This window comes from Egretta garzetta, unplaced genomic scaffold, assembly GCF_000687185.1.
Source record: "Egretta garzetta isolate BGI_Z169 unplaced genomic scaffold, ASM68718v1 scaffold152, whole genome shotgun sequence".
Taxonomy (NCBI): Eukaryota; Metazoa; Chordata; class Aves; order Pelecaniformes; family Ardeidae; genus Egretta; species Egretta garzetta.
This window is the reverse complement of record NW_009259037.1, coordinates 1,331,935-1,335,979: the sequence shown is the minus strand read 5'-3', so window position 1 is coordinate 1,335,979 and position 4,045 is coordinate 1,331,935.

Sequence of the window (4,045 nt, the reverse complement as noted above, 5' to 3'; positions counted from 1 at the left end):
AGGAGTTCCTCATCCTTCTTGAACTGGGGAGCCCACAACTGGACACAGTGCTCCAGTTGGGGTCTCACCAGGGCAGAGTAGAGGGGGAGGAGAACCTCCCTCGCCTTGCTGGCCGTGCTCCTCTTGATGCACCCCAGGATGCTGTTGGTTTTCTTGGCAACAAGGGCACCCTGCTGGTTGATGGCCAACTCGTCACCCACCAGGATTGCCAGATCCCTGTCAGCAGAGCTGCCTTCCAGCAGGTCAGCCCCCAGCCTGTACTGGTGCATGGGGTTAAACCTCCCCAGGTGCAGCACCAGACACTTGCCCTTGTTAAACTTCATTAGGTAAATCAGGTAGAGGTGCAATGAGATACAAACTAAAACAATTAAAAAGAGTGATGGAAGTGGCAGGTTTTGGATTATCGCTGTTGAGAAGAGGCGGGTATTTCGTGCAGGAGAGCCAGGACGCCCCAGCAGCTGGAGGAGGCTGTACCGGGCACGCTGCTGGGCACTGAAGGTAACGCACGCCGACAAGGATGCAGCAACATCAAAAGTCACCAGGAAGAATGCAGTCTAGAAAACACTTCAGGTAAACAGCAGTATGGAATTCTTAAGAAAAAGCAAATAAGCAAGCAGCAGAAGATTTACAAGGGAGGCAAGTGAAAATTGTGTTAACTCATGCCACTTAAAATGGTCAGGACAAAATGTCTTGGATATATTGGAGGCTAAACTTTTCCCCCAAAGTAAGGGGGTTCGATGAACTAAGAAGGCACCTCCTCCTTCTAGGTTTTGTTGCTCTGGAGGCATTGGAGGATAATTCAGAATGAAATACGCAGCTCTACATTCATGACAAGATCTTACTCTTCTGAGACCCATCGGTTTCAGGTTTCCCGGTGGTTGGGTTTTTCTTTAATTGTTGTGGTTGGTTCTCGGGTTTTCTTCCTCTTTGGTAAAATCAATCTCTCTTTCCTCTGGAAGGAGTTTTAAAGAAAGCTTAGGTAAAATGGAGCGCTGCCGTAGTTCACATCGGTGCCCCTTGCAAGGGACTGACTGAAGACTAGCAGAGTAATTTTGATTATCGGCCAGCGTAACCAAAGACTGAGGCAAATCACGGGAGCATGATGCTTTTAAACATCACTTCCCCGTGGACGTGGCGTAATGTGGATTGTAATGAGGACAGAATAAGTTGGTTGCCTGTACAGAGCCCGTACTTCCCTGGCCTGCGGTCTTGCCTCCTGAAGGTCGTGGTGCCCCGTGGTCTACTGGTGTCCAGTCTATCTGTGCCCAAGGGTGAGACCCCGCTCCGTCAGGTCCGTGCTATGTCGTCTTTTACCTTGGCATTTGCTCCCCTAATCTGTCACCTCCCTTGGTTCTTTTAATGGAAAGTTTTATCAGAAACAGAAGATAACCCCGTGGCAAAAGCCCAGGTAATCACGACTTGAAGCCAACAGTGAGAATTTGTGGTTAAAGACCCTCTTGTTTTCAGTCTATTTGATAAAGGATCTGTAAATATTTCCATACCGAGAGCTGTAATTTTTCAGCTTCACTACTACATGGGATGCATTTTGTTTCTTAGAGGAGCAAGTCACTTTTCAACCAACCTTTCTATCTTTTAATTTCTTTTTGGTATAATAATACGGCAATCTGCAAGCCTATCTGTGTGTAAAATCTGCAGAGAATTTACCATAACTTACTGGGATGCTTTCTTGTCTCACTTGCCTGAGGAGTGCTGGGTCTGCTCTCGCTCCCAGTGTGCTTCAGTTGCAATTTTTAGACTTCCCATGCTGGTTAGAAGGCTCTGGTGAGAAGAGCATGAACCTTTCAAGGCATACTTAAAATTACTATTTTTTTTTTTTTTTGCTGAACATGACCGGTTTCTTTACTTGTAGCTGCTTCTTAACTGAATTCCAAACTAACAGTGCAAATTGGTTTTGTTTGCTTCTTTATTTTTTAATCTTGCCCAATACAAATATATCTATTAACCCTTCCTTCACCTTGCTTACTGTTTCTTTTAGTAAATTCCATTTTTATTGTCTCTTGCCCTTTGGTCTTGTTGCCTTTACTGTTCCTCCTTGGATGATTATTTTTCTTTGCATTCCTAGCCTTAGTTTCTGCTGTAATCTGCTGTATATAGCTCGAGCTACAGTGCCGCGCTCTTTCATGAGCTCTTTCACGGACTCTTGATTTAAACAAGCCATGAACAATGTTTGTGTCCCGTGTTCTACAGGTTTAGATGTCTCAGGTACTTTCTGATTATTTTTTTTTTAATTTAGATTTGGGTTTCGTGAATGTATTTAATCATACTGCCCAATGTCACTTAACAGATTTAACTACTCAACAATATTAATTTATCTGCTACCTGTGTTTTTACTAGTCTTGTACAGTTGGGCGAAGTTTGCAAATTGCTCCTGAGAGCAAGATCGTGGTAAAAAAGCTTTCCTAACGCAGAAGAAAAGCGTTTGTATAACCAAGTTAAAATGATATATGCTTTTCCTGTTAAATGTAGGGATGAGTTTAAATGGGTTCACATTATCATTTTGTTTGCAGTTGTCAAAAGCTCATTAATTTTGCGTCAAACTACCTAGCTTGCTGCTTCAAATTGCTTTTAAATTACACATGTGCTGATCAGTCGCGAAAAGCCAAATTAAAAACTCAGCTGAGGGCACATTTCAGGGCCACAGGTACAACACTTAATTATGATCTGTTTTTCCCGGGCTAACCTCCCACCTCCAACACCTCTCCGGTTCCCGGCAGAACCGGGGGGGGGAGAGGAAATTTTAGTGACTTAAATATTTCTGGGAAGGTGGGGAGGAAAGGAAAAGGTGGAAACAGGGAACTATATTTAAATAATGACCTATTTACATTACTTAGTTTAAACTGTTAGAAACAAACTTAGGAAGATGTGATGTTGAGACAGTCGGTACTATCATAATATGTGATTTTTTTATTTTTTATTTTTTTTTTATTTTATTTTTTTTCAAGGGGCCTTGCTGCTATTCCGCTGTTCGGTCCCCTCTGTGCGCCTGAACACAACATGGCTTGCCCTGGGATACGGAGCGATGCGCGGGAGAGCTCTCAGCAGTCAGATTCTTTAATACCTTTGACTAGCAAACCGCAGGAGTTATTTAGAAGTTGCGTCTACGTGTGACTTGTCTGAGTTGTAATTTGTACTGCAAAAGCTTGCGAATCGCTCTACTAGATCAAACTCTTTGCCCTTGAAATTTGGCCTCGTTTACCAGCATCTTCAGAGCAAGAAACTTGAGTAATGGCCTTGAAAAAAATCACTGATCCCTCAAAACTCTGTAAACAGCGTTTTACATCTCCAAAGGCCCTTGGTTAGCAATTTATTCTTTGAAATGAAAGCTTAATGCCTTCCAAAAGACATTACAGAATTTTGGCAGGCGTGGCTCTGTGTGCAGTTGACATCTTCAGGCCCAGTTCTGCCGGTCTGCCGCTGTCCCGCCAGCGGGTCTGCTTTTTCCTCCGGTAATATTACATTTAAATATAATAAATCTTAGCAGGTTAATTTTCACAATACCTTTAGAGGTGGTTTGGGTTTTTTTTTCTTTTGGTACTCTGTCCTTCCTCATCTACCAGGCTCTTTCGCAGCAGTTCTAGCAGCTGTAATGTCTATAGTCCTCATGTTGGTTTTGCTGAAAAAAAAAAAAAAAAAAACAGCAAGAAAAAGACCCTGCAGTGACTGAGCCTCCATGGCATCTTCTGTATCTTAGAAGGAGGGAAAACTGGAGTGAAATACAACTGGCAAAGTTGGAAACGGCTTGCACCGTACTGTTCCCTGATAATATATTGACTTCTTTGGGGCATTACGCTTTCTGACTGATGCTTGACTGCAGCTGATATTTTCATAGCTGTCATCCTCTGTGGGAAAGGGAGGTACCTTCTGCTCCTCTTTGGGGGTTGTATAGCAGAGAACCGAAACACTGGGACTGTTGGAACGAAGAGAGCGCAGAGGCTGGGAATCGCTGCTGGTTTGTGCCCAGCCTGCCCCGGCGATCCCCACAGCACCGATGTTTTAAGTAACGAGTACTGTGCAGGATGCTTTG